We start from the raw sequence: 13,005 nt of genomic DNA, 5'->3' as shown, positions 1-13,005 counted from the left end.
CAAAACAGTAACACTTAACTCAGCCAAGAAGCAGGCAGAAGTACAAGAACTGTTTGAGAAGCTCCTGATCAATATGAGAAAACTGAGGAAACTGCAGAGTTGCTGTGAGTCTGGAATCCACGATCTGAAGAGTTCATACCAGGGGCAAGAACTCATGGTACACAAAATGAATGACAAAATTAAATCCACTATGGCCAAAATTGGGAGGAGAACTTTAAAGAAAGTACCTAAAGTTGAGCAAAACAAAATCTATGAATTAATGCATTCCACTTTGTTTCATATAGAAAATATTACTTTGAATGAAGCAAAAATTACACTATCAAGTCTTGAAGATTCTCTCAAAACTGGTGTTGAAACCTGCATCCGTCATCATCATGAATTAAAAGCACTCCATGAACTCCTTCTATACAGCAGTGACAACAAGAAGAAGAAACTCTGCATGATAGCGAGTCAGAAATGCATGGACAAAATACAAAAAGTTGAATCGTACCTGGGTGAGTACAGTGTTAGACTTGAATGTTCGGTATTAAACCAGATTATACAAGGCACTAAGCAGTACATTGTCAGATTATCAGGTCTGGGGAGGCTGATAGAGAGTATGAAAGCTAACACTGACATTGAACAGTACTTGTCTAAACTGTCAGGGCTTGCGAGAGTATTGCATAACCATGTGTTAACTGTCCATGGAAAGTCTGAGCACACTGTGAGAATAACAAGTGATTCGAAGAAATGCGATATCACAGCCATCTGTGTTCTTCCTGATGGACAGGTCCTAGTTGCAGACAGAGATAATAAGAGAGTCAAGCTTCTAAACCAGCAGTACCAGGGGTTAAGTCACTGGGATGTGAATGATGGTATATGGGACATTTGTCAGATCACACCCAGTGAGGTTGCAGTGCCTATGAATAATGAGGTCCAGTTTATCGCAGTAAGCCAGAGCCAACTCGCCATAGGCAGGAAGCTTGAGTTACAACATAGTTGTTTAAGTGTTGCCCACCTTTGGGGAGACCTGTTTATTGCATCTGGTACTGCTCTGTTCAAGTACAAACTGAATGGCAAACTAGTCTGCAGACTTTATGAAGATAAATCAGATAATGATACAGGTAAGAATCATGGTGGATTCATCATGATAACATTTGTATTATGTACAGGGGTTTTCTAGCCATTTTAAGAAAAGGATTGTCTGGTTAAATTGGGATTTGTTAAAGAGATAAAATGGCAAATTTGGGATTTTTTATTGACCTAATGGACAGAATCCGATTTGTTTATCAACAAATATTGACAAATCAGGCTTTTCCTTTAGACACTTCTTTTTACAAATAAAAAAAATATTTATTTTTTATAAATTGGGAATATTTTTTTACAATATTGGTTTGGGATCAGGTCCATTTTAAGGCCATTTTTACATAGTAGAAAACCCCCTGATGTATTATAAATTAATTATTTTATAATTCATATGTGCCCGTTCAATGCTACAGTAGCCAAAAGAAGATTCAGAATTATTGATTCATAAACATGAGTAATGAAGTATTTTGACTGTCACTACATGGCATGTCTATAAATAGAAACTGAGTTCCTGGGAAAGAGACACTTTCTGACCTGGTGTTCATTTTTGTGGCTGTCAACTTACTGTACATGTACAATATGTTTTATACATTGAACAATCTATTTACATCGTATTAAATAGGTACTCTTTAAATTGTTGTTGTTTTAATGTTAAGAAGTGTTTAAATATATGTATTACTTATAATAAGTCATTAACAAAATTTTGCTGTTGTAAGGGGTTTGGAAATAAACTAGATTGAAAAACGTCAATATTTGTTGTTTGAAATATTAGTTTACTTGTTATAAACACTTTAAATCACAAATAAAAAATAAATACACTGTACATATATGAAATATGTCTGCTTTTGTCAATTTCACTTGTGTCAGTACATTGCTATCACATGTATACATGTGTGGAGAAGCTATAATTACTGCATATAGAAACATTCAAAATATACAAGAATTGATTGAACTGTGTAATTGTTTTGATGTATGTTATTGTTCCCATCTGTTTACTTGTTTCCATCTGTGTAATTTTGCTTCAATTCATATCTACTCACCAGTCGCATTTAAACATGTCAAACGTTAACACAATAGCTCTGCTACTGAAGTTTAATGTCACACTTAACTATTGAATCATTGAAATGTATGCATATATTTTAGATGTGTAAAGGCCTCTTTATAGCAACATATGCGTAATACAATATCACTGCAGTATATTTAATAAGATTATTTAACATTGACAGTAATTCAATATCTTGTTGTTACTCTGTTTTGCAGTAGACACGTGTGCTGTGAGTCCCACAGGAGACAGGCTGTACATCACCAGCCCCTGGCAGAACAAGCTTCTCACCCTGGCCAGGGATGGCACACTCCTGGCTACATACACAGACCCAGCACTAGTGCGCCCATCTGCTCTACATGTGACCCCTGCAGGCCAGGTGCTGGTCTGTGGATGGCAGTCCCACACTGTACTACAGGTGGGCTGGGAGGGAGAGAGTAAGCTGGCTACACTGGCTACTAAGGAGGATGGACTGAGTTTACCACGGTCAGTCTGCTACAGCAGCACCACATCCTCCATCATTGTGGGACAGAAGTGGGACGACACCATCCTGGTGTTCAGAGTGGAATAGTGTGTACATGTATGCACTAGTTGTTGTAATTAGTGATTAGTATTTCAATTACAATGTGTTGTTTAGCATACGAACATAGTAGTGTAAGTGTGTAGCTAAAAGATACAAATAATTTATGTAAACATATTGTTATCTGATTACACAATGTGAGGGGTTTTGTTAGAACATTAGATCTAATGCATATTATGTTATGTTGTCATACCATTTGTGTCATTATGGTCCTAACATTTAGTTCTTGTAAACTGTGCATGAAAAAACAAAGCATTTCAACTGAAAATTTCATATTTGTACATAGATGCACATGTACATAGCAACTGAGGCTATTTTTAGACTTTCATTTCTATAAACACCATGCCATGTAAGAAATGTATATGGATGAATATTTTTTAAATAAAATGTTGTTTAAGTAATCTTTGGAGGAGTATATATTGATATTTTACGCAATGTTTACAGAAAGGTAACACTTGATGTGAGATTTATTAATTTGCCATATTTTATGCTGTTGAACATCTGTTATTGATTTTCATTACATTTATATAAATTTGTGTGAATCCTAAATATACATACAAGAAATACATCAAGCTATTTTGCTGCTCCAGTCGCTGCTGAGTCAGGACAAGGATGCTGAGGATGTGGTGGACAAGGATGACCTGAATACACAGAAGGTAACAAAGACGTTTTAATTATCAGGCCTTTTCATGGCCAATTTGGGAAAAAATGCAATTTTTGGATTTTTATTTTTTTCGTGCAAAAAGTCCATTGATTTCAGAAAAACAAATTTAATATAACTATTTCTAAAACTTAAATTTAAAGAATAAAATCATATTACGCTAGTAATATACTTTTTTTAGATCTTATTGAAATATAATTGAGACATATTAATCATAAGGCACTTATTATGCCCCCCATTTGAAGAAGAGGGGGTATATTGTTTTGCACATGTCGGTCCTTCTGTCCGTCCACCAGATAGTGTCCTGATGATAACTAAAGAACGCTAAGGCCTAGGATCATGAAACTTCATAGGTACATTGATCATGACTGGCAGATGACCCCTATTGATTTTCAGGTCACTAGGTCAAAGGTCAAGGCCACAGTGATTCGAAATAGTCAAATGGTTACCGGATGATAACTACAGAATGCTTAAGCCTAGGATTATCAAACTTCATAGATACATTGATCATGACTGGCAGATGACCCCTATTGATTTTCAGGTCACTAAGTCAAAGGTCAAGGTCACAGTGACAAGAAACATATAAACACCATGGCTGCCACTACAACTGACAGCCCATATTGGGGGCATGCATGTTTTACAAAACAGCCCTTGTTAAAGAAAGAAAAACGCTTTGCGTATGGGTCCGTTTCACATACCCATAAAAGGAAAAGACCTGCTTATGTATTCCCTATGTATTAAGAATGCAAAAAAGATGAGGTGGAAAAGAAAAGTATGAATTTACTTAAGATAAAATACCCTTTTTACTTGTTTGTATAGTGTAAACTCATATATATATATATATATATATATATATATATATATATTCATCCGAAATTTCGTGGTCAAAAAGACTTTTACGGACACATTAGTTTATTTTGTGGATTTCTCAGTTCAGAAAAATAAATGATGAATTTGTGTCAGTTACTTTTCTGTGTGTGATAAATTTGTGGATCAGTGAACCCTTAAAATCAACCAAAATAATGTCCCTGAAATAATAATGGTTTACAATGTAGGGCCACGACTTTTTTTTTTATTGGTTTACAAAAATTATTTTGAAAATGGTCCATCGGGCGGTCGAAAAAAAAAAAAAAAAAAAAACATCATTGGAAAAAAAAGTTAATACAAATAACATCAGAACAAAGACAACATATCTTTTATAACCTTAAACACAGAGACAAAAAATCAAATTATGCAATGAAACACATCTATATTAAAAATAAAATGAGTCCTAACAGCACCTTATGTAACATCAGGCAATTTTAAACACTGCATTACATGACATGCGTTCTTCTCCCATTAAAAAGAAAAACTGCGCTTCATTTCCATAATTGGATGCGCACCATTACGCAATGCGATGCCCGTTGCATAAATCTTATGTAAGATAACCTACTCATACACAAATTACCCGGTATGTGTTTGCTCTTACTCGACTTATGAGATCGTACATGAAAAAAAAAAATCGAGGTAGATCGATCCATGCGTCGTCGCGGTAATGTTTGTCAAAGTTGTTGTTGTCATGAAAACTCGTTGATTTACAACGCAAAACGTCTTATTTGAACTGACGCGAATTAATTTAATCATATTTGTCAACTTCGCTTTTGCTTTATTTTGATAATTTAATCCAAAGTTTAATATAGCAAGTGTTTTTTTTTACTGGAATTGTAAACAAGGAGTCAGTTAAAGTCTTCCGAAAATGTGCAGTCTGTGTGAATTGACAGTTTGACGTCATCAAAGGAAAGCCGCTTTCTGTCGGAAGCAATAAAGCGACAAATTTCGCGCCGAAAAAATTGGCTTCCTTTGTCTAGCAATCAACATGCCGAATCAATTGTGTGTTTGGTTCTCAATTGCAATCCTCCAATTTAATAAAAGCACGTGCATAGCTCCGCCTTCGAATCTTTTGCAGAGAACGGAGGCGGAGTTTAACGGTTAATTGAGCTAGTGTTTTACACAAGTTGAGTTCCGATTTGCCGAAATTACTCGACCCAAAGCGTTGAAACGACAAATATATTTATCAATGATTTTCCGAGATATACCGATTTGTTCCGATTTCCAAACTTTCTGTACAGTTCCTATAAACTATGGCGGACGTGTTTACAAAATTCCTAAACACATATATCGTAAATAATGGCAGTGTTTTATTGGATTATTTATACTAATTATCAAATACTATCGGGTTTGTTTAATATAATTAACATGTTAAACAACATAGTTGCGTCACAGACACGGAAATAAATTTTGATGGGGTCGACATTTGACTGACGCTGATTTTCTTATTGTCTGTAATTTTTACCCGAAATAAATTTTGAGAAGTGCCCATAAAAGGACTGGTACATAATGTGTCACATTGAAAAATATCCCGATTTCTGCAATTGAATATATGTGAACCAATCGTTGATTGTACTTACTTGATTTTATTCGCAACCGTACTCAAACCGGATCGTTTTTTTTCTCGTTTCGCTCGTTTTGCAGTGCGGTCGGGAATAAAATATTTAAAAAAAAAAGACGATTTTCCGATTTTATTTTTTTTCCCATTCTCCAAAAATTAGGGTCGGCGGTTTTGTAAACCAAGAAATATAAAAGTCGTGGCCTAACCTGTGTATTAAGAATGTTATATCTCAAGGGACATAGAAGTTATGAGTTTTTTTTGAAACCTAAACGCAGATTTCGAAACCTAAACACGGACCCTAAGTTCAAGGTCAAGATCACAGGGGTAAAAATTTGTGTGCGTATGGAAAGGCCTTGTACATATACACATGCATACCAAATATGAAGGTTATATCTCAAGGGACATAGAAGTTATGAGCATTTTTCGAAACCTAAATGCAAAGTGTGACGGAAAGACGGACAGACAGACAGACGGACAGTCAGATCACTATATGCCCCCTTTTCTTTGAAAGGGGGCATACTTAAACCATTTTGTATTAAAAGATTGTTGGCTAATGTTATACTAATCTGTGAATTCAAAATGATAATTTTCACAAAACTTTCAGAGCTGTTATTTTATAAGCCAATATGCGGCTCATCAATAATATTAATTGTTGTCGTCTCAGATAAGCATGTCAAGTCCACATAAGCTTATCAGGTAGGACACTTTACGACTAGACTGGATTTTTGTAAAAAGGACACTTCCTTTCAACGAAAAAAACTTTTGAAGAGGAAAGTGTTGTCCCTATTAGTGTGTGCAGACTGCACAGACTTATAAGGGATAAGAATTTGAGGATCAATAACTCAAACTCTTCTTCAGCTCGATGCTTTCCAACTTATCATACAGGAACCTCAGTTACACAACACCCCGAGAATTTCTGTCATCCTCATAAGGCCTTGAGTTTTTATAAAGTTGTGAGATATTTAATAAAGCTTATAAATTTGATTCCATGGAATGCATTTGTTCTCAATAAGAAGGACCCCGGCCTCATTCCCAGAACAGTGTAATAAAAGTTTTAGAGTTAGTTTTCATGCATGCAATGGCAACAATGTAAGGTTGCATGGGAAAACAGGACTTAATGCATGTGTGTAAAGTGTCCCAGATTAGCCTGTGCAGTTTGCATATTCCATATTGGTTCGCTCAACGTTACAGCTACTGCTCAGCAAAGAAGACAACTGTCTGGTGAAAGGCTGGCTGTATAACAGTCCAGTGATGTCGGGGGACGCGGCCGTTCCATGGCTGGGGATTGCATTTTAATTTTAAAGCGGCGCAATAGGGGGCATTCTGTTTCTGACAAACACATCTCTTATTTAGATCTTATCGAAATATGATTGAGATATAATTATCCTGAGAATATCTTTTTTTTTTAATAAACGCTTTGGGTGTGGGTCTGTTGAACAGACCCATAACTTGGCAAGGAAAATGTATGCATGTGTATTTCCTGTTTATTTAGAATGCAAAAAAGATGAGGTGGAAAAGAACAGTATGTAGTTTCATTAATGTCATCCATGCATTTAGGGAATTTTGTTAATATAGGAAGTCTCTTCTAAACGTAATTCCGTCTAGCGGAGTAGCCTGTGTGGCTGTATGGGCTCATCTGGGAAGACACTTTACGCAATATTAATAATAAATTAATATTTTCTCAAAAGGAGGCTCAAAGCAATTCCACCTACAGTCTGTCACAGAGTTTAACAAGATGAGCCTCATTTTGGGAAACGGGTTCTTAACGCATTCAAAGTGTCATCCACACATTAGTCTGTGTATTACACACACAGACTAATCATAGAGGATACTTTCTAATTGTGATGTTTTTTTTTTGAAAGGGACTTTCTTCAAAACAAAAATCAAGTATTGATGGAAGGTGTTTATCATGTAAATTGTTAGCCTGTGAGGACTGCACAGGCTACTGTGGGACACCACCATACACATTTATTAAGCCCGGGTTTTCAGTCTGTTTAATGATGGTATTTATACATTCGGATGAGAAGAAATAGGCTATACAAACAATATGATTAAAATTTGGTTAATGAGACAATGACGTACATATACATGCAAATTCACAATAATTATTAAGCGATAGTTATATAAGCAATTGAATGATGGAAATTACAGTGCTAAAATTTAATTGTTCTCGTGATATTCCTTTTCTCAAAGATTTGAAATCTCAATATATTTATAAATTAATGTAAATGGGTATTCAAAGTAAAAAACTTATTGTTATTAAATTATGGAAGCTAAATTCATTTAAATAAAGAAAGAATGAAAACAATTCAAAAATACAATAACAAATGTATTGATAGTACCTATTGGTGTATTTGGACTTGGTCACAGATTAGCAGAATGGCAATTTTCTTAAAATTGTAATATACAATCAAAACCCGATGGCTTAAAGTCGCTTTGCATCAAAGCACGTTTGTATTGCTATATATTCATATACATTTATGCCTGATGACTTGAATTTGCAGGGGTCGAATTATCGGATGGCTCAAGCTGTTTCTGCAGTTCTGGTCACAATTTTCACACGTTCTTTTTTTCGTTTTGCTTTAAAGCGGCAAGGGTCGCACAAAGCTGTTACTTGATTATAAGCATGTTATAATTTTAAACATGTCATCCAATCAATGTTTAATTGATTCGAGTAAAATATGACATTTTGTATACAATATGGCATTTTTCTTTGATGCTGTTACATAATGGCTGGAACGGCTGCATCACAACATGTTCTATGTCATCTTGAAGGAATAAATTATTTTGTATGTTTACATCATGTCATTCTTAAAAAAAACAACAAATGAATTAATACATATCGTGCTGTTTTATTTTTCGGTGATGTGTATAAAATGCTTATAATTGCTTTGATTCTTAGCGTTATTCCTTACATATGATAATTTTTTTATTGTATATTTTAAAATATTGATGACTTAAAAATATGACGTATATATTTTCTGTTCTTACTAATTCAACAAATTATTGCAAAGTTATGTTAGTAAACATACATCTATTTGAAATCAGTTCGATCAAATTCCAGATGGGTCTAACTTTTGTCGTCTGTCCCAGCGAGGTTTAGTTATTGGTTTTCGCCTGTAATGAGCAAGGAATACACCTCTTTAAAAAAGATTTAAAATTATTGTTCTAAATGAACAATTGTGTATCAAAATTAAAAAATAAATACAATAAAGCATTTCAAACACTTTACTAAAAAATTTTGAAAAAAACTCTAAATTCATAATTATTTGTTGGAAATTAATTAATGTTCATTTGGTGGGTTTACTAACCCACGAAATAAACTCAAACACATAACCAAAATGACCCGGGGCTAATTCCTGTTATTACAAAATCAGGAATCCACAAATTTACGTGTCCATGGACATATATTTTTTTTATAATCTGGAGGTGCCAACAAATATAAATCATTATCCAGTATCAGGGGGGTAACATTCCGGTCTCCATCTTGAATTGGTGACTAATATTTTGCTTTGTTTTATCTGTCAGGGCCTTTTTTGAAATAATAGTCTGCCAGAAAGGAGCCATGACTCAGGGCTATTTTTCCTTCTTAGGGAATCGCATTTTTTCACGAATTTCAGAATTTCGTTACTCAAATTTTCAGAATTTAAAGAAGTTTGTAACTGAAATTTTCACAATGTACTCTTTTTCGCAATTTTGAAAAATTCAAGACCGAAGGACGACACAAAAATGACTTAAAACAAGCCCTGTGATTTGATTTGTGTTTGTGGACGTTTTGGGTTATTTTTTCTGAAACTTTAATTTTTCTCTAAACATATCAAACAAAGTTAATGTTGCAATTTACTTTCAAAAAAAAGCTTGTGTCTTGGTATTGGTAAATGTTAAATTTTCTATGTTTGGGCGTCATCAAAGTACGAATGAACTAGTTTTGTCAGCAGGTTGTCATTAAGGGCAAGTAGTCTGTAACATAATTTTACTCCCAGGTGTATATGAACAGCCATTTATTTCCCTATTTTTAAAGCACTCATAATAGACACTTCTGTATTTGCAAGTGGAATAATAAAATGAGCACTGACACTTAACATTGCCACAAAAACGCATGTAAAATAATATTTTGATGGGTTTTTACAATTAAGTTGCGTGCAATTAAAAAGACCCATCATTCTCAATTTGAAGATTTTATGTTAGGTATTTTCCCAATAGTATTTATTATGATGCAAATTTTCCTTATTTGTGTGGTACAGATGCTTTTTTTGCAAAACATGCTGGTGTATTACTAACTTACATGTACAAGTTCAACATACTGACAGGGCCAAAATATTTCATATTGGTCCCCTTAATGTTACAGCAATTGCTGAACGCAGCGGAAGACTGTTTAATGAAAGGCTCAGCCGTATCCATGTCCAGCAATGTGCAGGGAGGCGGCCTATCCATATCCGTATATTACATCATTTTAGCTGTCACTAACAAGGGAGATAACTGTAGATCTGCACCAGCAGTGAGTTCTTCCTCTTAAGTTGCTTTTTAATTATTTTAGCTGACACTAACAAGGAAGATAATTAAAAATCTGCACCAGCAGTGGGGTTTGCCTTTAAGTTGCTGTTTAATCAATGACACTAACAAGGGAGAGAATTGAAGATCTGTATCAGCAGTGAGTTGTAGCCCTTTAAGTTGTTTATTTAAATATGTCTATCAACTTTATTACATGTTGGAACTGATTTCTAGTGTGAATTTTATCAGATTTTAACAATCAAATATCTGTAAAGGCATGGTAAAATATTGTGTGTGTGTTTTTTGCAACTTTGCAAAGACATTAATATTTAAGTGTTTCCTCCCGTTTATTGAAAAATATATTAACAGCAAAACATCTGTAAAGGCATTATACAAGTAAAGGGATTAATATAATGAGTAAAATTAGAAAAAATCATGCTATAAAGATAAACTGTGCTGTGGTGAAATGGGGCTTTATGCATGTGCTTAACTTGTTGTCACATATTAGCCTGTGCAGTCAGTACAGGCTAATGAGGGACATCAATTTGCTCTTTAATGTGGTTTTGCTGGAAAGAAGTATCTTCTTTATAATAATCCAAAGTGTCCTCCCTGATTTGCTTATGTGGATTTCACACGCTACACATCCTAATATTGATGAGCTGCATATTGGCTTATGAAATTACATCTCTAAAAGTTAAGTAAGGATAATAATTATGAATTTACAGGTAAGTAAAGCTTTAGCCAACACTTGTTATGTCTTAATCAACAATAGTTTAATTGTATTAACGTTCATGCTATTTACGTCAAGGAACCAATAAAATGCCAGATTAGACATTCATGAGATAGACGTTTTGCTCTTGAAAACCTTTACATCCAATCAAGAAGCAGATTTTTTAAAGAATGTAATATAAACATCTGTTACAAGTTTATATCACCCACTGTGCCTTAACATCCAATCAAGAAGCAGATTTTTTAAAGAATGTAATACAAACATGTGATACGAATTCATATCATCCACAGTGCCTTAACATCCAATCAAGAAGCAGATTTTTTAAAGAATGTAATATAAACATTTGTAACAAGTTCATATCACCCACTGTGCTATTGTTGTTTTTAGGAGAGCATCAGCATTGATATGTAGTTAGCCCAGCAACAGCTTCAGTCCGGCCTGCAGGAGCTCCAGTCCAGGGCAACCCTTCTTCTCTCCTGACCCCAAGCTACTCCCCTTGACCTCCGGCCTCAAAGTGTCAGCAGTGTTTAACAATTCCGTTCTGCAGGAAATTCTGAGCACGTCGAGATTTCATGCGCTGTTCTCAACTACCACTATATCCGTGTCGAGTTTCCCACACTCGCATCTGAGTAGTTTTGTTTAGCTGGAGTGCCCGAGTGGGACGAGTGCTAAAGACACCAGGAGTTATAGCAGTAGTTTTGGTAACGCTAACAGTCAGTTCTCGCTGTTGGACATCATGAAGAATGACCAGTTTAATAACGTGTTCCATTTTGTTATGGGACGAACAGAAATTCAGCAAAGAACTTGAGAAAATCAAGAAACAATTCAAGCCATAAATTCAACATTGTTACCTTGCCAAGGAAAATACTTTTGATGTTGATAGTTCGGGCAACAGTAGCTGTACGGACTTTCACGGTTTGTCCTTTCAGTGGCAAAAGTGTCCTAAGAGAACGCGCTTTTAACGCTAATGCTGACGAAGAAAGTCAGTAATGACTAGGTTGTGAACATACAGAACACGATACATCAATGAGGTGTGTTCTTTTGGCGCGAAATATTGGAAACACTCTGCTAAAAGCGAACACGTGCCGTTTTGTTACGAGAACTTGACACTCCGAGCCCAAAGGGCATCGTATTGATTCGAGGCTAAAGAAGGCCTCGAAATATGACAGCATTTTTGTTGTATTATCCAGTACGCCATTCGACGCTCAACCGAAGTTAATCAAAACTCAAATTCAATCCTAAACAATATCAGCGAGGCCAGCATGTCATTTCAGCTTGTTGAGCTTCAGGTGAGACCTTACAGTTTTATGTATTTTGAAAATTGGGGCTGATAATTCAGTCCCATTCGTAATCTCAAAACGTCTATATTTCCCATAATTACTGGCTAAAATTCTCGATTCAATATTTGTTTAAATAGGTTGAAACATTGAGTTCATTTCCTTATTCGGCTCCATAATTTGAACCTTAATGCAATTTATGTTGATAGCTTTTGTTCTCAATGTTTAAATATTTGTTAACGATAAAACAATCCCAATTTAAATCAAAACAGCAGGTTTTTCCCTAAATTTTCCTAATTCCAAATATTGTTTCATGTACAATGAACTCTGCACAGAGCTAGCCCCTAGTTCTAGCACATTCAATAGTCTTTTATAAGAATAATTGGCTTAATTTGCAAATTTCACCAAGTGTTATTAATGTTTTGAAGTTGTTGGTGTTCTAAACATTGTTTATTTCACTTATAATTGGACATGATTATTATTTAAAATATGGCCGGGATGTTTGCAAAACAATTGCACTTTATTGCTTTCAGAAGTGAAACTTTAAGTCTTAAGTATGTCCTACAAAAACTTTGCTATATATTAGAGAAATCAACAAATATCAATTCAATACAGCGAATTTATTTAATCAGTAAATGCTATAATTACTAGTATAATGGCCCTGGTAGCCAGATAGAGTGGCGTAGAATTTTCTCATCATAAATGTCCATCGTTTTTTGTATTTCTGTCTA

The 13,005-nt window shown here is 34.7% G+C and overlaps 1 protein-coding gene across 1 annotated transcript in view; it reads left to right on the top strand.

Annotated features, from left to right (window-relative positions):
- Nucleotides 1-2,328: 2,328 nt before the first annotated feature.
- The window catches only part of LOC127874358 (uncharacterized), a 141,546-nt gene continuing 130,869 nt past the window's right edge, over nucleotides 2,329-13,005 (top strand). The window contains exon 1 of the transcript XR_008046853.1: nucleotides 2,329-2,687. The gene's annotated coding sequence lies outside the window, so the exon portion shown is untranslated. The remainder of the gene's footprint in view (nucleotides 2,688-13,005) is intronic.

The sequence above is a fragment of the Dreissena polymorpha genome, chromosome 1 (genome assembly GCF_020536995.1).
Source record: "Dreissena polymorpha isolate Duluth1 chromosome 1, UMN_Dpol_1.0, whole genome shotgun sequence".
NCBI lineage: Eukaryota > Metazoa > Mollusca > Bivalvia > Myida > Dreissenidae > Dreissena > Dreissena polymorpha.
Note: the sequence above shows the minus strand (reverse complement) of the source record. Positions and strands in the feature narration are given on the sequence as shown.